Source organism: Apodemus sylvaticus, chromosome 18 (genome assembly GCF_947179515.1).
Source record: "Apodemus sylvaticus chromosome 18, mApoSyl1.1, whole genome shotgun sequence".
Lineage (NCBI taxonomy): Eukaryota > Metazoa > Chordata > Mammalia > Rodentia > Muridae > Apodemus > Apodemus sylvaticus.
Window position 1 is genome coordinate 7,555,553 of NC_067489.1, and position 24,879 is coordinate 7,580,431.

The window sequence follows — 24,879 nt, forward strand, 5'->3', positions numbered from 1 at the left end:
GCATGTAAATTGTTCTAGGATGAAAAATAGGCTCAGAACACATTAATGATCAAGGAAAACCTTCATTCCAGGTTAGGTCCAGGGATGATGCCACAGATCTCTGTGTTCACCATGATAAGGAAGGTCATGAACAAGGAGTGGGAAATTTGAGTGTAAGAGCAGAGAATAGACACTAGCTGGACTTCAAAAATCAGCTCTAATATAGATGGCCTGTTTCTTGGAAAAAAAACCTATAGCATAAAAAACATACTAAACATATGAATGAAAGATAGATAAAACTATTCCTTTGAATGTTTAACGAACTTGTAAAGTAAAAGATAGATGAAACTACTGCTCTGAACTTATAATGAGCTTATGGAATAAAAGATAGATAAAAAATGGCAAGTTAGGTATGGGTTTTAATAGGAAAACGTGTAATCAATAATCCTGTTGTAACTCCATCTTGTATAGCAATTTTATCTGCTTTTGAATGTGGTAATTATTCTCCTTACATTGAGAACCCTGTCTTTGGGGTATGAAAAGTCTAAGAAAATAAAGTTGTTAGAGTTTGCTCATTTGAGTAAGTATGTACATGTATATATGTAAAATGTTTGGAGTTTTTCTCCATCCCCCCAAATATGTACATATGTATGATGGTTGGAACTTTGCTCCATCCACCAAATTTGTGAGTGTGTGTGTGTGTGTGTGTGTGTGTGTGTCTGTCTCTGTCTGCATGTGTATGTGTGAAGTTGTTGGAATTTACCTGTTGGAGCCTGCTTTGCTTCATTTCCAAGTGTTTCTCTCTCTCTCTCTCTCTCTCTCTCTCTCTCTCTCTCTCTCTCTCTCTCTCTCTCTCCCTCCCCCCTCTCTCTCTGTGTATTTTCTATTTTTATTGGTTTCTGTCCCCCAATGAGTTTAAAATATTCAGAGTTTCTCACCCATCAGTTGCTCCCATCAGCACTACCAGTGGTCTGGCTCTGTAAATCTCCTGCAGCTATGGGGGTCAGCACTGCACTGGCTCTACACTAGGCTCTCTTCAGTTTACTCTGCAGTGTCAGAGCTGGCCTTCTACAGCCTTGCAATAAACTAGAGTGACTGTCCATGGATGCTAGCAAGCCCAGGAGCAGGTTATGGGCTGTATACAACATACATATGCTCTGGGTGTGTTCTGTACAGTCCAGAGAGTGAGCTACAGTAGCTGTTGGTTATGAATATGTGAGTTTATGAAGAATATAGCAGGCCAAAATAAAAATGGCAATAGATAGATAGACAGATAGCAAACATCAGCAAATCAGATGTTTGAAAACATCCATCATAAATCAACTGGGGAAGCCTGTTGAGGCAACCAGCAGGCGTTCTAAGTAGTCCTGGGCAGAACAGATGTCTCCTTGGGTGAGGCTTCCAAGCAGAACAAATTGCAACAGGCAGAGCTAATGCTATCACATTGGACACAGCATCGAGCAGAAGCTGGCAGAATTAGAGTTCCTGAATGACCTTGGTCTTCATGGCTGAGCTTCCCATGGCTGAATTTCTTGTTTCCCTTTCCCACTGTAGGCACTTTTATAAGGTGGACATAGTAACCTTGGTTCAAAATGGTTTACCTTTTAAGTGTTCTCAAGGACGCCATGTTTTTACTCTTGGCCTGGTTAACTGTTCTCTTCCCTCCCTCTCAGGGTTTGGGGACTGGTGCATCCCTAGACCCAAGGCCTTGGAAATCATTGCAGAAACATACCTAGACTTGAAATTGGGGTGAAACATAGCAATCCCACTTCCAGAGTTTGTTAGTGAATTTTAATAGCATTTGACCATTTACCAATATACATGGGGGGGGGGGTGCCACGTTATCCATCTGTGTGTGGGTTGGGAAATGGGATAGCCTTGAGGATATACCCCTTTTCCATTCTGGCAAGGATGGCCCCTTAGATGTCCATGTCCACCAGGTCATCCCGTTAGTAACTGCTGCGCTGGTCTCACTGGGAGTTCCTGTGGTCCCTCCCACCATTGTCCATACTCCAGGCTTCCTGGGCAGAGATGATGAGCAGTATTCTGGGTCCCCTCAGCCAGGGGTTGAACTCAGACAAGAAACAAAGGGACTCTGCCCAAAGGAGGAGCTATGTATGGATCTGCCACGCTCCAGACTGGCACCAGGAAGGAAGAGGGAGAGGCAGGGCATACTTGTGAGTCTACAAGGGCGGTCTAGTAGCCAAGCCCTAAGACAAGCCAGAGGAGATTGTGTATATCCTGTTTAGGCTCAGTATATCTGTACTGGCTGGTTTTGTGTGTCAACTTGACACAAGCTGGAGTTATCACAGAGAAAGGGCACCCCCTTGAAATGCCTCCATGAGATGCAGCTGTAAGGCATTTTCTCAATTAGTGATCAAGAGTGGTAGGGACCAGCCCATTGTGGGTGGTGCCATCCCTGGGCTGGTAGTCCTGGGTTCTATAAGAACCCAGCTGAGCAAGCCAGGGGAAGCAAGACAGTAAGCAGCACTCCTCCATGGCCTCTGCATCAGCTCCTGCCTCCAAGTTCCTGACCTGTGTGAGTTCCTGTCCTGACTTCCTTTAGTGATGAACAATGAGCAATGTGGAAGTGTAAGCTGAATAAACCCTTTCCTCCACAGCTTGCTTCTTGGTCATGATATGTTGGGCAGGAATAGGAACCCTGACTAAGACAATAACTATCATCAAAATGGTCAACACCACTGCTACTGAATGACACGCCATGCAGTTCTTTCTGGAATCTCACTGTGTGTTTTACACCAGGGAGCTTCTCAGCGCAGATAGCATATGATTCTCTGAAGGGCAGGCAAGGATCCTATCCTGCTTACAGTGCTTGGGTAGATGATGTGAATGTCTCAGGTAGTCCTTGCCCTGGGGCTGTGAGTGTGCGTGTGTGTGTGTGTGTGTGTGTGTGTGTGAGAGAGAGAGAGAGAGTCTGTGTGTGTTATTCCTGGATCTTCCCTGTGGTAAGCATTTTCTCACCTTCATTTCTCCTTCCATTGTGGAAAGGATCATGTGAACTCAACTTTTATGGAAGGGAAGCACCAGCTGTCAAAATTGGGTAGAAAATACTTGTTATAGGGCTTCTTAAGTATCTACTCCATCAGATAGAAAAAAATCTGTAGGAAATATGAAGACTCCAAAAAGATGTATGATTTAAAAAAAAATGTCTGTTCATATCCCTGTGATCCCAGTGACCTGTGTCTGGGTTCTGTACCAGAAAAATCACACATCAGAGTTTTGTGACTTGTGGTTATTTCGTGCATCACACACATGCTTACTATGTGCAGAGGCCAGAAGAAATTTCTTGAGTTCTAGATATGGCTCAGTGGTTAAGAGCACTGGCTGCTCTTTCTCTTTCAGAGGATCTGAGTTCAATTCCCAGCACCCAGCACTCACAACCAACCATCTGTAACTTTGGTACCAGGGGATCTGATGCCCCCTTCTGGCCTGTGCAGGCACTGCATGCGTGCATACTTACACGCTGAAAATACAATACACACGCCGAAAACGATTATTACTTATTTCTCACATGTCTGAAGGCTGGGTATTCAGTATCCCAGGGTGAGCCTCTGGTGAAGGAGTATCCAGAGACAAGCAGTGACCTCATTGCTCTTCTGTTGCTGTGATGAACCCCATGAACAGAAGCAGCTTGGAGGGATGTACGGTATTTGGCTTGTACTTCCAGGTCACAGTTCATCCATCAGGGCAGGAACTGAAGTAGAAACCACACAGGAATGTTGATTTCTGGCTTCCTTACCACCTTGCTCAAGGCTCACAGTCAGGTAGCTTTCTTATACAGTCTGCAGCCTACCTGCCTAGCAATGTCATGTGCAGTGAGCTGGGCTGTCCTACATCAGCCAATCAAGGCAGCCCCTCACAGACAGCACCAGGCCAATCTGATCTGGACAGTCTCTTGGTTGAGACTTCCTCAGATGACTTAGGTTACACCAAATGGAAGCAACACCTGATCAGTGCTCCCTCACTGACTGTTTTTCACATATGTGTGATATATGTTCCCATGTCTATGCACGTGCATATGGAGTCAGACATCAGCTTTGGTTATTGTAATGGTTTGTATATGCTCAGCCCAGGGAATGGCACTATTAAAGGTATGTCACTTTGGGAGTGGGCTTTAAGATCCTCATCCTAGCTACCTGGGAGCCAGTCTTCTCCCAGCAGCCTTCAGATAAAGACATAGAACTCTCAGCTCCTCTTGCACCATGCCTGCCTGGATGCTGCCATGTTCTCGCCTTGATGACAATGGACTGAACCTTTGAACTTCTAAGCCAGTCCCAATTAAATGTTGTCCATATAAGAGTTGCCTTGGTCATGGAATCTGATCACAGCAGTAAAACCCTAACTAAGACAGTCCCCATGCCTGATGGCTTTTCCTTCCTGGGCTATACAGGATGAGGCTCTGTAACTCAGGGAAATTTCTGTGACTAGAATGAGGTTTAAGCAAGAGGGTAAAATGTGGATGTATGCTGCATGGTCCAGGCATGGGTTTGGGAGAGAAGTGTGGAGGTCAATTTTATGAAGAAAAAAAAAATGGGATAGGGAGGCCACAAATGTTCCTGTGACTCCTTCAAGAGTCCCGATCTGTCTTATACACAGCATTAGATCTAAGATGGCTCCTGGAACACTGGTGAGATAACACAGAGGACTGAGGCCAGACCAGGGGCTGCTTCCATGGCTTCATGGAAGTCCTAACAAGTAATGAGTCTCCCCTCCCCAACCCACCTGTCTCAGTCAGGGTTTCTATTCCTGCACAAACATCATGACCAAGAAGCAAGTTGGGGAGGAAAGGGTTTATTCAGCTTACACTTCCACACAGCTGTTTATCACCAAAAGAAGTCAGGGCTGGAACTCAAGCAGGTCAGGAAGCAGGAGCTGATGCAGAGGCCATGGAGGGGTGTTTCTTACTGGCTTGCTTCCCCTGGCTTGCTCAGCTTGCTCTCTTATAGAACCCAAGACCACCAGCCCAGGGATGGTACCACCCACAAGGGGCCCTCCCCACTTGATCACTAATTGAGAAAATCCCCACAGCTGGATCTCCTGGAGGCACTTCCCCAACTGAAGCTCCTTTCTCTGTGGTAACTCCAACCTGTGTCAAGTTGACACACAAAACCAGCCAGTACAATTGACCCCTTGTCAACTTGACACACAAACACATCACTATTAAGCCTCAACCCTTACTTTCTTATTCATCCCCAAGATCTAAATTACTTTAAAAGCCCCACAGTCTTTACATATTAAAAGTTCAATCACTTTAAAATGTTCAATATCTTTAAAATTCAAAGTCTTTTAAAAATTCAGTCTTTTAACTATGGGCTCCACTAACATACTTTCTTTCTTCAAGAGGGAAACATATCAGGGCACAGTCACAACCAAAAGCAAAACTCAAACTCCAATGGTTCAATGTCTGGGATCCAACTCACGATCTTCTGGGGTCCTCCGAGGGCTTGGGTCACTTCTCCAGCTCTGCCCTTTGTAGCACACAGCTTGTCTTCTAGGCTCCAGCTGCCTGTACTCCACTGTACTCTACTGCTGTTCTTGGTGGTCATCTCATGGCACTGGTATCTCCTAAACACTGCTATCTTCCACTGTAATTAGGCTTCACCAATAGCGTCTCATAGGCTCTCTTCAGGGTGACAAGCCTCTGCTCCTATGCATGACCCCTTCAAGTCCTGGGACATCAATTGCAACTGAGGCTGCACCTTCACCAATGGCCTTCCGTGGCCTCTCACTGTACCAAGAGCCTCAGCTGCTCTTCATGACCCCTTCATGCCTTCAAAACTAGTACCATCTGGGTGACTCTTACACAGTACTAAGTCAAGACACAGCACAAAACACAACTGTGGCTATCTCTGGAACACAGCCTCTGTGCTCTCAGAAAACACTTCCCAGAAGATTTCACCTCAGTGATGCTGGTCTCTTCTTAATCACCGCTAATTTCTTAGCTCCACCTAACCAGCATCAATAGTCCCAGGAACACAAAGGTTCGATTTAGTGGTTCTGGTATCTTGTTAATCACAGCTGATTGATTCTTCAGCCCCAGTTAACCAAAAGCACAGAATCTTCACAATCGAAACATGGCCTTGATAAGAGTCTTTAATCTTCCCTCTGAAATTTTACACGTCAGGCCTCCATTTTTTTTCTTTTTTTAAAATTTATTGATATATTTATTTACATTTCAAATGATTTCCCCTTTTCTGGACCCCCACTCCCTGAAAGTCCCATCAGTCCCCTTCCCTCCCCCTGTTTTCCCACCCAACCCTTCCCACTTCCCTGTTCTGATTTTGCTCTATACTGCTACACTGAGTCTTTTCAGAACAAGGGGCCACTCCTCTGTTCTTCGTGTACCTCATTTGATGTGTGGATTATGTTTTGGGTATTCCAGTTTTCTAGGTTAATATCCACTTATCAGTGAGTGCATACCATGATTCATCTTTTGAGTCTGGGTTACCTCACTTAGTATGATGTTCTCCAGCTCCATCCATTTGCCTAAGAATTTCATGAATTCATTGTTTCTAATGGCTGAATAGTACTCCATTGTGTATATATACCACATTTTTTGCATCCACTCTTCTGTTGAGGGATACCTGGGTTCTTTCCAACTTCTGGCAATTATAAATAGGGCTGCTATGAACATAGTGGAACATGTATCCTTATTACATGCTGGGGAATCTTTTGGGTATATGCCCAGGAGTGGTATAGCAGGATATTCTGGAAGTGAGGTGCCCAGTTTTCGGAGGAACCGCCAGACTGATTTCCAGAGTGGTTGTACCAATTTGCAACCCCACCAGCAGTGGAGGAGTGTTCCTCTTTCTCCATATCCTCGCCAACACCTGCTGTCGCCTGAATTTTTAATCTTAGCCATTCTGACTGGTGTAAGGTGAAATCTCAGGGTGTTTTGATTTGCATTTCCCTAATGACTAATGAAGTTGAGCATTTTTTAAGATGTTTCTCCGCCATCCAAAGTTCTTCAGGTGAGAATTCTTTGTTTAACTCTGTACCCCATTTTTTTAATAGGGTTGTTTGGTTTTCTGGAATCTAACTTCTTGAGTTCTTTATATATATTGGATATTAGCCCTCTATCTGATATAGGATTGGTGAAGATCTTTTCCCAATTTGTTGGTTGCTGATTTGTCCTTTTGATGGTGTCCTTTGCCTTACAGAAACTTTGTAATTACGCTGATACCAAAACCTCACAAAGATCCAACAAAGAAAGAAAACTTCAGACCAATCTCCCTAATGAACATCGATGCAAAAATACTCAATAAAATTCTTGCCAACCAAATCCAAGAACACATCAAAATGATCATCCACCATGATCAAGTAGGCTTTATCCCAGGGATGCAGGGTTGGTTCAATATACAGAAATCATCAATGCAATCCACTACATAAACAAACTCAAAGAAAAAAACCACATGGTCATTTCATTGGATGCTGAAAAAACATTTGACAAAATTCAGCATCCTTTCATGCTTAAAGTCTTGGAAAGAACAGGAATTCAAGGCCCATACCTAAACATCGTTAAAGCAATATACAGCAAACCGGTAGCCAGCATCAAACTAAATGGAGAGAAACTTGAAGCAATCCCACTAAAATCAGGGACTAGACAGGGCCGCCCACTTTCTCCTTATCTTTTCAATATTGTACTTGAGGTACTAGCTTGTGCAATTAGACAACATAAGGAGGTCAAAGGGATACAAATTGGAAAGGAAAAAGTCAAACTATCATTATTTGCAGATGACATGATAATCTACCTAAGTGACTGTAGCCGCCAGCAGCCACATGTAAACCGGGTTACCTGTTGAGAGAATTTTGGGGTTATAGGGAAGAGGGGCGAAAAGAAAGTGCGGCTAAGTCAATGTTCACTGATCAAAGCCGTAAACTTTAATGGCGCCAGACCTTTTAACAGTTTGGGCAAACCCTTCCCCCCAGACTCCAGGCTAAGTTCCGGTGGAAGTTGTCTAGCTTCTCTTGGAGGTCCTCGTCTTGACTGCTCCGGCAGCTGGGTGGGTCACCTGCTTAATTCAGGAATTCCTAGACCTGTAGGAACAATGAACTTAACCTTTACTTCGAGCGCTCCACCCTGGGTGGAGAAGGATCCTGGCTAACTGGGAGAAGTTAACCTTGACCAAAGTCAAACTCTGACCAAGTGCAAGACTGCCCCAATATGGCTCTGTACATGTCCTCCCTTTTTTTATTAATTTGAACACGAGGAGGTAGAAAACAAGTGGATAAATATCCTTCATAAGAAGGCGGGCCTTAACCAGGAGGGGAAGCATTGACCGTAATTCCTCTTAAATATTGTATAACGTCTTTTTCAGAGGAGGGGTAATAGGCTCCCTTATTATTTTAAGGACAGCCTCTCGACGTTAACCCCTATGCAATTAGGTGTACTTCCTGGGGACTCAGAAGCAGAAATTCACCTCCCCATGCAGTGCTTTGCCTCGCACGTCTCGCTGGTACCCATGTTTGTTCATAAACAAACACACATAGATCTGAGTTCTATGTGGCTCCCTCTTTGGAGATCCACTTGTGTAAGTTTTGAAGCCAGGGGGGTCTGCAAGTGTCTTTAACAGACATGTAATCTCTCCATCCAGGTGAGCCTGGGTGGAGACAGCCAGTCTGCTTAACAGACAAGGTCAAGAGTTAAAGGTGGAATAGGATTAACTTGTCCCAGAAGTATCCAATTCAGTTGTAAATTAACAACTTTAAGGACCCAAAGCTTGGCCTCTGAGGTGGGAGAGATAGCCTTGTGTATCAAGAAATAAGCTGTTACTTCTCAGGAAAAGTGGAGACTATATGTTAAATTAACACAGCTGGCTGAAGATTGTTAGCCATCTTCAAAATTGGAATCTTCAATATTGGAATTATTTCTAGACCAGTCTATGGTTGAGTCAGCTGAACACAATAAGGAGAAGAGTCATTTTAACTCTTCTTTAGATTAATTTTTCCTAAGCTAGCATAACAGTCTCCATGTTCTGTCCTACAAAGTCTAAAAGCTTGAAGCTAGGCAATTTATCTAACCTGGGACATTTAACAATTGAGGTAAGTCAAGAACATATACCCAATATAGCTCTTATGTTACCATGGTCTGGGCATTCAGCAAGCACAGTCAGCATATCTTCTGCAGCATTCTGTGGAAAAAACAGAGGACATGCCTTCTCCCCCAATATTAAATCAGGATCATGGCATATGTTAATAAGTGAATTCCTTCATTTCACCTAGACATCAATATGTCTAATTACAAGATGTCATATACATTTAGCAAGGAGTTTCTAAGCATCCAAATTTTAAAATTTTCTTAAAAACATGCAAGCATAATATAAATGATATGTACAGGGACACGATTTCCCCTCTCTTCTTTCTTCCAAGAAGATATTGTTTTATTAATTTAAGTTGGAACACAAAGTATAAACCATAACATAGGCAATAACTATGTAATTATATAAAATAAACATAGCATTTTTAGTTGTTTTTTCTGTTAGAGCAGTTGTAACTAGACAGCCTAAAAATGAATCATTAGTCACATGCACATATTTTTTTAATCTTCTAAATTAGAAATATGAATATCATTTATCTGTAATAACTAAGTCCTCTAGGATTAACACCATTACGTGGTAGAGGTAGAAATTGAGGACATCAAGAACAAATCTTTACAATTTGATGTGCACAAAATATAAAATTATTTCAAATACCTAAAGGACAGTCATTTAGAGAACATATCCTTTGTTCTTAGAAATTTGAATCACATTTGTATAAACTGTAGAAATTAAGAATTAGCAGTATTAAAAATGGACCAATTTTAAGCAATTATAAACCATGAGCTATGTATATCTACTATTATTAAAAGCTTGACCTTTAACATCTTAAAAATAGCTGCTATAGCACCCAATTCAGGTATCTGTGTTGAAGCAGGGAGAAACTTAAAGGAATAAACATGTGATCTGATAGTACAAATTATCTTTTGGATAACAATTATTAATTTTGCCTAAAAATGCTTGCCATGTAATAGACCAACCATTAATAATAAATTTGATTGTTGCTTGAAGCAAGGAACAAACGTTTCCTACCTTGAAAACAGAGGTTTAAGACCTCCTGTGGCAAGCTTAAAATGAGGTAAATATAAGATAAAGCCAATTAATATATCCTAACAATCTTTGAAAGCCATTTACCTAAAAATTCTAAAAGTCCATAGGAGCAAGGGCCTGTAACAAACATTCTATGAACATTATACACTGAAAATTTTAAGATCTTAACTTCTAGTATTGAAACAGAGACAAAACACATTTTTTTTATCTGCCCTAGGATCCACCTTTAGTCCTTGGCAAGGACTAGATCTGAGCCTTTTAACTAAGACCAGACCCAAACCTGCTAGGACGTTTTCAGGATTAAACAAAAGAAACCTGTAATTCCATGGTCAAAGGAACCTACTTGATATCAAATACATTTCTACAGAGATCTCCTTTTTAATCTTGGAGGGTTAAATTTTGCTCCTACCATTGTAGCCTATAAACTTGTGGAAAAGTGGCAATGGGCCTCTAAAACCCATAGCTGTATCACTCTCAAAATTATCTTAATTACAAAATGTTAAGAATTATGAGCCTGCAAACTGAAAACTGCAGCCAATGACACACTGATTTTTATTGTAACTCAATGTTTTCTTGCAATATTAGAGCACAATTGTAATTTTGGAAGCAAATCTCAATTTTAAACAATCTATTTTCTTTAAAATCAATGGCAAACACATATTTACAGCACAAGGTTTGTCTGCCAGTTCTTATGTTCAAGTGTATAACAGTGTAACTTATTAAAGAGACAATATTTTAAATCTTAATCTTCATTAAGTCCAATCTCCAGGCCAAGATTCACATGAAACACCATGCCAATTTAGGAGCGTCCCAAAGGCCTGTATTTCCTGGATTGCGTCATGCCACGTGTTGTTCAAAATGGCGACTACCCTAAACTACCAGTTTTAACCATCATGTCACGTGTTGTTTAAAAATGGCGACTACCCTAAACTACTAGCTTTAACCGTCACGCCACGTGTTGTTTAAAAATGGCGACTACGCTAAACTACCAGCTTTAACCTAACTTTTGTTAATAACATTATACCTTTTAAATCATGTCCAGTGACTTAAGCCAATACTCTATAGTCAAGACATGCAAAATATACCTTTAAATCCAATTATAAACAAGAACAAAGCATGAGTGGCGTTAGGCCACGTGTAGTTAGTTAAGATAGCTCTAACACTGAATCACCAGTTTTAAACTAACCTTTTCTTAATAACACTATACCTTTTACATAATAACCAATTAATTTATAACTCTTTAGTCAAGAAATGTAAAGCCTTATACCATTAAAACCAATTAGAAACAAGTATAAAGCGACTACATGAATTTCACAAGCCAAACCAAAGTCTTCCCAAATCTTGAGGTTTCTGGGCTATTAAAAGTGGCTTTTTCCCCAGCCATGCTTGCCTCTTGAGTGAGCTGCGCTGTCGCGGCGTGGCTTTGAATCAATCCCCACACAAAACTGTGGCTGGCTCAAGAGGTTACCAGCAGATGAAATCCTTACCAATTTTTCTTTTTAACATGAAACAGTCATTCACACAAAGACACAGAGAGGACATAAACATACACATAGACAAACAGTCGGTGCACCGGGACAAACACGGAAAGATACACAGAAAGTTAAGCGCACTTGTTAAGCAATTACATCCATTTTTCTCTTCAAACAGCTCTTAGAAGCTGTGGACATATGCCTATTTTTAAAAACCCCTTTCTTTTCGCCGAAATCAGCTCTTACGAGCTTTGGGCAAATGCCTACCAAATTCCTTCCCCATATTTCCCTATCTTTTTTCAACCCAAGCAGTCACTGTGCTGGGCCCGCACAGTATGCTTGAAAAACCGTATCCTTCCTACACTCACAACAATAGACACGAATTCACTAGCGCTAGTTTTGACCTCTATGTTGCTTACCGTGCGGATACTACTTCTTACCACCTTTTCTGCGAAGCTTCGCTGGATAGGGCTACCTCAGGAAATTCTCTCGTACCAGGTCGCCCCACGTTCAGGCGCCAATTATGTAGCCGCCAGCAGCCACATGTAAACCGGGTTACCTGTTGAGAGAATTTTGGGGTTATAGGGAAGAGGGGCGAAAAGAAAGTGCGGCTAAGTCAATGTTCACTGATCAAAGCCGTAAACTTTAATGGCGCCAGACCTTTTAACAGTTTGGGCAAACCCTTCCCCCCAGACTCCAGGCTAAGTTCCGGTGGAAGTTGTCTAGCTTCTCTTGGAGGTCCTCGTCTTGACTGCTCCGGCAGCTGGGTGGGTCACCTGCTTAATTCAGGAATTCCTAGACCTGTAGGAACAATGAACTTAACCTTTACTTCGAGCGCTCCACCCTGGGTGGAGAAGGATCCTGGCTAACTGGGAGAAGTTAACCTTGACCAAAGTCAAACTCTGACCAAGTGCAAGACTGCCCCAATATGGCTCTGTACAAGTGACCCAAAAAACTCCACTAGAGAACTCCTACAGCTGATAAACAACTTCAGCAAAGTGGCAGGTTATAAAATCAACTCAAGCAAATCAGTGGCCTTCCTATACTCAGAGGATAAGCAGGCTGAGAAAGAAATTAGGGAAATGACCCCCTTCACAATAGCCACAAACAGTATAAAGTACCTTGGGGTGACTCTTACCAAACATGTGAAAGATCTGTATGACAAGAACTTCAAGACTCTGAAGAAGGAAATGGAAGAAGACCTCAAAAAATGGGAAAACCTCCCATGCTCATGGATCGGCAGGATCAATATAGTTAAAATGGCCATTTTGCCAAAAGCAATATACAGATTCAATGCAATACCCATCAAAATCCCAACTCAATTCTTCACAGAGTTAAAAAGAGCAATTCTCAAATTCATCTGGAATAACAAAAAACCCAGGGTAGCTAAAACTATTCTCAGCAACAAAAGAAATTCTGGGGGAATCAGTATCCCTGACCTCAAGCAATACTACAGAGCAATAGTGTTAAAAACTGCATGGTATTGGTACAGTGACAGGCAGGCAGATCAATGGAACAGGATTGAAGATCCAGAAATGAACCCACACACCTATGGCCACTTGATCCTCGACAAAGGGGCTGACAACATCCAATGGAAAAAAGATAGCCTTTTCAACAAATGGTGCTGGTTCAACTCGAGGTCAGCATGCAGAAGAATGGGAATTGATCCATCCTTGTCTCCTTGTACTAAGCTCAAATCCAAATGGATCAAGGACCTCCACATAAAGCCAGACACTCTGAAGCTAATAGAAAAGAAACTGGGGAAGACCCTTGAGGACATTGGTACAGGGAGAAAGTTTCTGAACAGAACACCAATAGCGTATGCTCTAAGATCAAGAATTGACAAATGGGACCTCATAAAATTACAAAGGCCTCCATTTTCTGCAATGTTCTCAACATTATCTTCCAGGCTCCTACAGAACATTCCACAGAGCTCTTAACACTGAATGGATCATTTAGCTCAAAGTTCCAAAGTCCTTCCACAGTCCTCCCCAAAACATGGTCAGGTTGTCACAGGAATACCCTACTACGCTGGTACAATTTGTCTTAGGGTTTCTATTCCTGCACAAACATCATGACCAAGAAGCAAGTTGGGGAGGAAAGGGTTTATTCAGCTTACAATTCTACACAGCTGTTCATCATCAAAGGAAGTCAGGACTGGAACTCAAACAGGTCAGAAAACAGGAGCTGATGCAGAGGCCATGGAGAGATGCTCCTTACTGGCTTGCTTCCCCTGGCTTGCTCAGCCTGCTCTCTTCTAGAACCCAAGAATACCAACCCAGAGGTAGTACCACCCACAAGGGGCCCTCTTGATCACTAATTGAGAAAATACTCCACAGCTGGATCTCCTGGAGGCACTTCCCTAACTGAAGCTCCTTTCTCTGTGATAACTCCAACCTGTGTCAAGTTGACACACAAAACCAGCCAGTACACCATCCCATTCCCACTCCTGAGTAACCTCATCAGGCAGGGCTTTCATTGGGGTATGGTGATAGTGTGTGAAGATACAATTGGCCAAGGATCTAGGGGGTTGGTATCTGCTCAGATGCTGTATGTAAGCTTATGTGCTGCACCATAAATTCAGATCTGTACCCTGATGCTGTCTCTGGAGTCGGATTCCCGGGACTCATCTTGTGACTCCATTGCTTCTCACGCCCATCCTCTGCCCTGTTCCCACAGCCATGTACAGTGCATACCATCATGATGGAGGGGACTGGTATTGTGGGTGGCATGGGCAAGGTCATGTGACCTCCTGGGGTCTGGAGATGGGAGCAGAGTCTTGCTCTGGCCTGGTCACTGAGGGGACTATGGGTAATACCTGGTCAGTCATTTTAAGTGAAGGAAGGAAATGTGTTCACATTTCCACATGCCAGGCAGCATATGTGTATATATATGGAATATATATGGTACCATATGGTGGGAGACAGGTGTACAAACACTACTAAAATCCTGTAGGTACCTAGAAACCATCAACAGGGGAGAAGGGCAGAGCTCTGGGGATGGGGCTTAGAATGGAAGCAACCATTCTGCTTATGTGGTCACGGTGCTATGAGATCTTGAGGTAGGTGATTATCTTGGGCCTTTCCAGTAGGACTACTTCTGGGGTTCTGAGAGAAGAGCCCTTTTCATGCTGTGGGCAGAGGGAAGAGTTTATATGGAGGGTGGGCATCCCTGCAAAAGTGCCAGAGAAGAGGGAGGCTGTGTGAGCCACTGCCAGTTACATGGAACAGACTGTTCCCTAGAGTCTCAGAAGGAGAGGTAGTCTGATGGCATAATGGGGCTTCAACCTCCGTAAAGAACATTTGCAATCATACAGTGGTAATGGGGAACCAAAAAGGTATGTCATGAAACTGGAGAGTGAAGCTAAACTGATGCCTCTATATAAGACCCCAGAGGGCCAAGCAGTGTCAGGACCACAAGAGACTTGCTGAGGCTTGCCAGAGGCGTTAGTAAGGAAACACAAGGTTCCAGAAGCTAAAGACCATCACCAGAGCCATGCAGCTGGAACAGAACCTTAGCCTCTGCTGCCAGGACTCACAAGCTCTCCACTCAGGCAGGTAAGAAGGCACTGTGACTTTAGGAATGAGCAAAAAGAATCAACCAGAAAGACAGGGACAGTGTGTGTCCATATCAACCAGCCCCATCTCCTTGTGTTACCGCGGCTGTATTACATCATCATAACCATTTCTGAGAGCCTTAGATCTCCATGCCCAAATGATCACCCATGGTGGCAGCCTACATGAGGGGTCCACTCTGCTTTTTAGAAGCCCAAGGCTGCTCACCCCTTGCCCGTGGCAGTTGAAACTCTGCAAGTTGAGGACAAAGGTTGCTGGTGCTAGATTTGTCCTGTAAGGATGGTATGTGGTTGACGTGATCTCTCAGCCTTTGGACCTGCAACTCAGGCCTGAATTGTGCCTGTCACTTTAGACTTTTGTCTCTTTGAGAAGGGGCACAGCTTTATATCTTCTTTCTCTGTAACCCACATGAACACTGTCATTTTGACGTTTTCCACAGTGAGGGTTTGAATCCAGACTCATATGTTTGAATGCTTGGCCACAGGTTGTGGCACTATTGGGAGATGTGGGCTTGTTGAAGTAGGCGTGGCATTGTTAGGGAAAATGTGTCACTGTGGTGGTGGACTTTGAGGTCTCCTATGCTCAGGCAATACTCAGTGTGGCACACGGCCTTTCCTTGCTGCCTTCAGATGACGATGTAGAACTCTCAACTACTTCTCCAGCACCATGTCCACCTGCATGCTGCCGTGCTTCCCACCATGATCATAAAGGACTAAACCTCTGAAGCTATAAGCTAGCCCTAATTAAATTTTTTCCTTTAAAGAGCTGCTTTGGTCATGGTGTCTATTCACAGCAATAAAAGCTTAACTAAGAAAGACAGAAGTTGGGCTGGAGAGATGGCTCAGTGGTTAAGAGTACTGACTGTTCTTCCAAAGGTCCTGAGTTCAATTCCCAGTATCCACATGGCATCTCAGAACCATCTATAATAGGATCTGATGCCCTCTTCTGGTATGTCTGAAGACAGCTATGATGTACTCATATAAATAAAACAAATAAATCTTAAAAAAGAAAGACAGAAGTTGGTACCAGGAGTGGGGTATTGCTGTGATAGGACTGACCATGCTTTGTTTGGAGGAATGGTGGATTGTGGAACTTTGAACTAGGAAAGCCGTGGAATGCTTTAAGTAGAGCTTAATGGGCCATACTAATAGAAGCATCGAAGACAGTGGTGCTGAGGATAATTTGAACTGTGGGGACCTCACTCAAGAGGTTTTCAGAGAAGGATTTTAGAATGTTGTCTAGAGATCATTCTTGTAATATTTTGGTGAAAAACATGGTTGCTTTTTTGCCTTTGTCAAAAGAGACTGCCTGACTCTAAAGTGAAGAGATTTAGATTAATACTGTTGGCAAAGGAGGTTTTAAAATAGCTTATATAGACTCTGTTGTGTGGTTCGCTCTTGTGAATAGTGTTTTGATGAAAAGGAGCAAGTTAGGTAAGAAAAAATACAAAATATACAGATTGAGGAGAAAGGAAGCACCAAAAAGTGGAATGTTGCTAAGTTCTATGTTCAAGGAGATAAATAGATTAAGAAATGGAATAAAGGGAGTAGAGACCTCAGGGGAAAACCCCACCCAGCTAAGTTCCCATCTTGTGAAAAGCAGTTAAAGAAAAGCTTAGATCCAGGCAATGATCTTACACACCTTTAATCCCAGTACTCAGGAAACAGAGGCATATAGATCTCGGAGTTCAAGGTCAGTCTATAGGTAAGTTCCAGGACAGCCAAAACTTTGAAGCTGGTGATGATATAATTGAACAAGGGGGTCATGTCCCAGTCCCAGCAAGCAGCAGAACTTGGCAGCTTTGACCATGTGGTTCTGACTTTAGAGTCAAGGGTAGAAGAAAGGGGGTATGGAATCTCCCTCTGCGACTAAGGAAAGTTGCCGAGGCCAGGTGTGTGGCAGGTGTGTCCCTGCATGGAGGCCCAGGAAGGCCATTGTGCAAAGCCGCAAAGGTGGAGCCTGGATTATCTTAGAGACTCCAAGATATTGGGGATGCCAGAGCCATGACACACCTCCTGAGGAAAGCTGCTAACAGGGAGTAGAACCAACCCAAGAGAAAGAAGCGTGTTACAGTTAACAAAGCTGAAAGGAGTTGGAGATCTGAAGAGAATTCTGACATCAGTCATGGAGATGCAGAGTTTGGAGTTTTCCCAGCTGGTTTTCCATCTGGCTTTGGTCCAGTATTTCCTCACCGTGCTCCCTCACCTCCACCTTTGTAATGTGTATCCTGTGCTCACACAGAGGGCAGAGGGCAGGGTGGGGATGGGACTGCGTGCTGTCACACTGTGCTCACCTAGAGGGACAGAGGGCTGGAAACACACTACTGGGATAAGCCTAGGTGGCTCACGGCTCCCGTTCACCCCGAGGCAGGCGCGAGGGTGTGAGCCCTCAAGTGAGCTGGTTGCCCACGCAGGCACGCCGAGCACGGGGATCGGGTATGAAGTGTTTACCCGGAGCCCTTAGCCTGCGAGTTTCAGAGTAGAGTTGATATTCTGGTCTTATTATTTCCTACCACCGAAAATGAGTGTCTGTTCTCTGTCGTGCAAGCTGGGCTTTGAGTCTCTGTGGCTCATGGCTCCTTGTCTGTGGCAGCTTTTGCTTTCTCCTTCGGCCTTTTCACTTCATTTCTGAGGTTGCCCCAGTTCATGCTGTCAGTATCTCTTCTCCCTCCCTCCTTCCATCTCTCCCTTCTGCTCTCCCCCCTCCCTTCTTTCTTTCCTTTCCAACTTCCTTCATTTCTTTCCTTCTTTCTTTTTTTCTTCTTCCCAGTCTTCTCATTTATCACCACCACAACCACCACCACTACCACCAGCACCACCACCACTATCACCACCACCACCACCACCATCACCACCACCACCACCACCACTACCACCACCACCATCACCACCACCACCACCATCACTACCACCACCACCACTACCACCACTACCACCACCACCACCATCACTACCACCACCACCATCACCACCACCACCACCACCATCATCATCGGGGCCATTCATGCCACAGTATGCATGTGTAAGTCAGAGGAGGACTATGGGGTTGCTTTTCTCCTTCCGTCCTTATATGGGTTCTAGGGATTGCACTAGCATCTCCAGGCTTCCATGGCAAACACCTTTACCCTCTGAGCCATCGTGCTGACCACCCTACTCCCTTTATGATTAAATTGGAGGCTTGCTTCAGCACTCTGGGAACACAGATGTTCCCTCCTTATTCCTCGGCGGCGAGGATACTGTTGCTGTGGTCTGCCATAGCTGGACCTCGGTGTTAGAACCCCTGCTGACCAGCCTGGCACCGACCAACCCCACTACCCTGGAGGAAAGCCCCTGCCCATCTCCACAGCCCTGATCTTTAGCTCTGTGAGTATCTCCCGTCTCCTCCCAGTTGATTTTTAAAGCATTCCTTTATCTCTTCTGTTTCAGATGAATCCCCTAATGCTGCTTTATCAAGCTGTGTGCTGCATGTGCTGATGGCAGCTGTGTGCTGTTTCTCACCCGGCCTGGCCTTCTTAAAGGGCCAGTCACTATGGTAACCACATTACAGAGAATTGCTTTGTCTCCTTAGAATACCCTTCAGAGAAAGGTCATTCCATGTTAACATCTCCAGCAAAGCCAACCGGCCGTGTTCCTGGTTCCTGGCCTCTCGGCACTGAACGCCATTCTGTGCCCCTGTTTTCTGTCACGTCATTTCAGGAAATTCAGAACGGTGAAATATTGAAAATAAAAAAATCATGCCAGAGGGGCGTGTGAGCTACAGAGTGGAAAGAAAGGGCCTTCATGGCCGTGATCTGTACAGGGAAAGCTTTTTTGGCTCCTGGCTGTGCTGGCTGGTGCCCTGTCCTCTGTGTGACATGATGGTTATGCCCAGTTGCCATGGAGGCCAGAGGCTGACCTCAGAGGCTGCCGACGTCCTGGCTCACACGGTGCTACTCCAAGTACAACTGCCGGTGGGTGTCAGGGCCTCTGCCATGGGCTCGACAGTGGGATGTCCCCTTTGTTTCCTCTGTTGAACCTCAGGCTCTGCTAGACTCCAGACGCTTTCTTTGGCTGTGGGGCTCTGTCTCTGAGGACAAGAGACCCTCAGCTGCTTGGCTCTTAGCTTCTCTCTGGCAAGAGAGAGGCAGTGGCCTCCAGGCTGCCAGCATTTCCTGTGTGTCTCAGGTAGCTTCCCCTTCTATCCAAAGTTGTCCTGTGTCCCCCTGTCTTCTGTGTGAGCACAGTGTGATAACATGCAGTCCCATCCCCCACCCTGCCCTCTGTCCCACTAGGTGAGCACAGTGTGACTGCACACACCCGCATCCTCACCCTGTCCCCTGTCTCCCTAGGTGAGCACAGTGTGACTGCACACAGCCCCATCCCCACCCTGCCCTCTGTCCCTCTAGGTGAGCACAGTGTGACTGCACACAGCCCCATCCCCACCCTGCCCTCTGTCCCTCTAGGTGAGCACAGTGTGACTGCACACAGCACCATCCCCCACCCTGCCCTCTGTCCCTCTAGATGAGCACAGTGTGACTGCACACAGCCCCATCCCCTACCCTGCCCTCTGTCCCTCTAGGTGAGCACAGTGTGACTGCACACAGCCCCATCCCCCACCCTGCCCTCTGTCCCTCTAGGTGAGCACAGTGTGACTGCACACAGCCCCATCCTCACCCTGCCCTCTGTTCTCTTTGTATGATCACAGTATTGTCTGCAGTTTTGTGTCAGTGTGGGCCTCTCCCACCCTGTCCCCAGTCCTATCCACCTGTGACCCTCATGGCTTCACCTGTGGGTCAGCGCCTCAGCCCCGAGTCTCCTTGAGCAGTCACTGACTTGCTGCCCAGTTGTCTCTGGCTTCCATCTCAGGCCTAGGTTCTTTCAGATGATGTGTGGATTCTTCACTGAGTTTTTTAGACAGTGTCTTGCTGCCTGTCCCCATTCCCCCCCCCCTGTATCTCTCATCTCTGTGCTGCCCCCATCCCATCACTCTCTCCCCATCTGTCTGTCACTCTCCACATCTCCAGCTCTTCCCCTCTCTCTCTCCTCTCTCTTGTCTCTACCTCCCTCTCCCTTTCCTTTTCCTCCTCCCATCATCTCTCTCCCTCTCTCCCCTCCTCTCTCTCTCCCTCCCTCTCTCCCCCTCCCTTTGCCTCCCTCTCTGTTGGAACATTGTCTAAGAATGGAGTTGTAAGAAGTTTCTGAGTGCCCGTGAGAAAACTCCAAGAAACCAAGACAAGAGTCTTGTGACTCAGTTTTTTCGAAACGACAGAAATGTTCTTAGATTATACCTCTGTGTCTCACCCACATAGAGTGAATAGGAGTGAGTTCACTTTGGATTATTCATTACAGTTGGCTATTGTTATTTGTTTACATGCCTCTATAGGGGGACACATTTCTGCTGTGTTGGCTTGTCCTTTTCATTGTACACACTACTTAGGTGACTCTTCTAAGCCTTTAGGGTATAACTGTCCGATGCTCTGAGTAAAGTTGGCTAATGCATGGGACTTTAGTCCTCCTCATGTGAGGCCCTGCTCTCCCAGGTCCTTGCTGAGAACAGTGGTAAACCCTGCTCTCCCTCTCTGTCCCCTCCTCTCCCTGTCTCTCTCTCTTCCTCTCTCTATCACTGTTACACAAATGCTTCATGAACAATTTGCAGATACCTCCAAGTTTACTACCACGCATCCTCAGCCCTCCCCTGCACGTCATAGTTCAGCTTATTCTGTGGTCCCCAAATGTCTTTCTCATACCCTGTGGCGTGTAGAGCAGCTGAAGGCCACATGCTCGTTACCACGTGTCTCTGTACTCGTGATCTAGCAGAGTGCCTGCTGCCTTCTTCTCAGTCAGTGGCATGGGGTTCCCATGCCACTTGCCCTGTAGGCTTTGGGGTGACGGTCTTATAGGATGCCTTGTGGGTGATTCCTATACCCCTGTTTCACTGTGTTGACACGTGACGCCCTTATTAAATGTGATCATTTGGATAAGATGGATACCAGAGTTCTGCTGGGAAATTTTTTTATTCTTTTGAAGTAACACGGGCTCTCTGGGGTTCTGGGGTGAGCTGTGAGCTAGCCCAACCAGAGACAGCAGTCTTCAAAGCTGCAGAACAGGCTCTTCTATTCCTGTCTGGCCATTTTTCTAAAGAATGACATTTCTACTGGGTGTGGTGGCACAGATTAGCACCGCCAGCACTCGGGAGGCTGAGATAGGGGGTGACAAGCTTGAGGCCAGTTTGGGGTACACAGCGAGTTCCCAGCAAGCCTAAGGTCATAGCTTGTGTCCTCTTTCACAAAAGGAAAAGAGAAAGAATACCTCCCCTACACACTGCCTGCCACTTTGAAAACAAAGCAAAACAAAACAGTTCATTAAAGATTCAAGGGCTTGCCAGTGCAGAGCTCACGCCCCAGTTCGCACATTGTTCTCGCTGATGATGGGATTGTCTCCAGAGCCCACAGAGCCTCTTCAGTCAGCACACGAGTGGGGAGTGGGATGCCCTCAGCCCTGGATGAAGCTTCCCTCCCTCTTACAAAGCCCGCTTAAGTTCCTTCCATCTGCCCCACAGAGACCTGGAAAGACTCTGATCCACAGAGTGGGGTCATTAATGGGGATGAACTTACAAAAAGTCCTGGGGTGCTGGGGTGCTGGTTTCTGTGGTTGGAGAGTCAGAGCAGGCAGTGCTGTGTGCCTGCTGGCTGTGGTATGCCATGCCATCCCATGCCGCAGAAGCCCAGTCCCTCCTCTCTCTATTTCCTCTTTTACAAGCTCTTGGTGTCAGACATTAGTGCATTTCATCAAGTGTTGATTTCTGGAATGAACCCAGGTCCTTTGTAAAAGTAGCAAGAGTTGTCTGCTGACCCATCTTTCCAGCCCCAATTGCTTTCTAAGTACATATGTAGACAGGTGTGCTTCTAATTTAATTCTATACATTTAAAAGGGTGATGATAAAAAGATTTATCATTATCTATGTATCTACTATGAATTTGCTATGTATCTATCTATCTATCATCTATGTATCTACTATGTATCTATCTAACTACTGTATATCTATGTATCTATTATCCATGTATCTATGTTTCTATCTATTTTTATTTTGCTTTAATTTAAAGATATATCCTGGAATTGTTGTTGACTCAGTATCATCTTACTGACACATTCCTTCTGTACAGCTGCAGGTCCGGGTCTGTGGCCACTCTAGTGTTTGTGTAGCTAGCTGGCAAAGGACTTGTAGAAATGGGCAAAGGGAATGTTACTTCTGTACCACCTTCCTCTGATTCCAGTTTCACAGAGTTTTCAGTCTACCACAGCAGTGATGGGTGCATGTGGTGGCCTACTGGAAGCAGCTGGTAGATGGAACCAGGGTCAGGCTAGTAGCCCTCAAAGATTCACCCTAGTGCCTACTGCTGCTGGCCAAGCCCCACTGCCCAATGGATATAGAGCCTCTAAAATGGCAGCATTAGCTGGGAAGCAAGCAAACACCTGAGCCCATGGGAGACACTTCACATTTAAACCTCTATAAGTTAAGCAGATCTGTTCTATGGCTATTTTGAAATTCCTTCCAAGAGATACTGAATCATCATCTCCTCCACCCCCATCCAACCCTGCATATGAGGCTTCACCCCAGGGGTCAGGCCTACAGATCTGTGGTCAGATTCTTTATTTTCTTTAAGCTGTGAGTGCTGTGGCAGGCTAGCTGCTTATGAGTAGGGTTAAGCACCTAATTCACACAGCAGATCCCCTTCATCTGCTGATTTGTGAGCACTGTTCGTGTGTGCCTGTTTCCTGTTGGACTTTTAGCCTGTTGGTTCTTCTGTTTTAAACAATTTTTCTGCATTAACTTTTATATGTGAGAAACACTGAAGATGCCTTTTGCCTCTCTCTCTTGCTTTTTGACTTGTTGACAGTGGTTTTTGGAAGTTAGAAATATTTTAAGATCCAACTCTGGTATGGAGGAGCTGAAGAACCCATGTGACAGCTATGGAAGTTAGCCCAAGAACAAGGTGGCCATTCAGTGTCCTGACAGCACTGCACTCTGATTTTGTGTTGTCCTGTCTCTGCTGTGCTTACCAACCTGGCATACAGTGCTGATTTTCTGTTCTCTTGTATGTGTGTGTGTGTGTGTGTTATTTTTTCTCTGTGTTAATTGGCATCTGTCTTAGAATTTTACTGCTGTGAACAGACACCATGACCAAGGCAACTCTTATAAGGACAACATTTAATTGGGCCTGGCTTACAGGCTCAGAGGTTCAGTCCATTATCACCAAGGTGGGAGCATGGCAGTGTCCAGGCAGGCATGGTGCAGGAGGAGCTGAGAGTTCTACATCTTCATCTGAAGGCTGCTTGCAGAATACTGACTTCCAGGCAGTGGCAGCTAGGAGGAGGGTCTTAAAGCCCACACCCACAGTGACACACCTGCTCCAACAAGGCCACACCCATTTCAACAAGGCCATCCTCCTAATAGTCCCACTTCCTGGGCCAAGCATATTCAATCCACCACATTCCGAATTCCTCCATAGGGTTGTTCAAACATATGAGTCTATCGGAGTCTTACCTCGCCATAGCATAATGCAAAACAGTTAATCCCACTTCAAAAGTCCCCAAAGTCTATAGCAGTCTCAACAGTGTTAAAAGTCCAAAGTTCAAAGTCTCCTGAGATTCATCCAATCACTTAACTGCAATGTCCAATGCAAGACAAGAAGCCAGTTGGGCAAACTCCAAGTCAAAAAGCAGGAGAGAGAGGCAAGAAGCCTCTTCAGTGTCTCTCACATATAGAAGTTAATGCAGAAAATATTATTTAAAACAGAAGAACTAACAGGCTAAAAGTCCATCAGGAAACAGGCACACACAAACAGTGCTCACAGATCTCTGCATCTCCATGCCCAGTGTCACAGTGCTCTTCAGATCTTTGGTCTTCTCCAATTCCTTTTTCATCCTTATTGACTCCACAAACGTCTTTCTCCTGGGCTGGTTCCACTCCCTGATAGCAGATTTCTTCAGCAGATAGCCCACGACTGTGGCATCTGGAATATCTTGGGGTCTCTAAGGCAACTTCAGAGTTAAAGCTTGTTCCAATGTCTGGGATCCACACATGATCTTCTGGGATTCTCTGAAGAACTTGGGTTACATCTCCAGCTCTGCTCTCTAGCACATTCTAGGTTTTGGTTGATTCCATTATACCGCTGCTGCTGTTCTTGGTGATCATCTCATGGTACAGGCATCTCCAATACACTGGGGTCTTCTGCTTCACCTAGGCTTCATCAACAGCGCCTCATGGGCTCTCTTCATGGTGCCAGGCCTCAGCTTCTTTGTGTGACCCCTTTGGTCCTGGGCCATCAACTGCAACTGAGGCTGCATTGTCACCAACAGTCTCTCCTGGTTTCTCACAGTGCTAAGCCTCAGCTGCTCTCCATGACCCCTTCATGCCTTCAAACCAGTACCACCTGGTTTATTCTTATACATTACCAAGTTCAGCTGCAACAGGAAATACAACCTTGGCTATCTCTGGAACACACAGTTTCTTTGTACTCTAAGAAAACACTTCCCAGATTTCATCTCAGTGATGTTGGTCTCTTCTTAATCACTGATAATTTCTTAGCTCCAGCTCACCAGCATCAATTGTCCTGGTAGCCCCTTTTATTTTTGACTCTAAAGCCAGAGCCATGTGGCCAAAACTGCTGAGTTCTGCTGCTTGCAGGAGCTGGAACATGGTCCCCTGCTCTACCACATTATCCCCAGCTTTCTGTTTTCCAGCTCCGTCACTGCCTAAGCTTGGCTG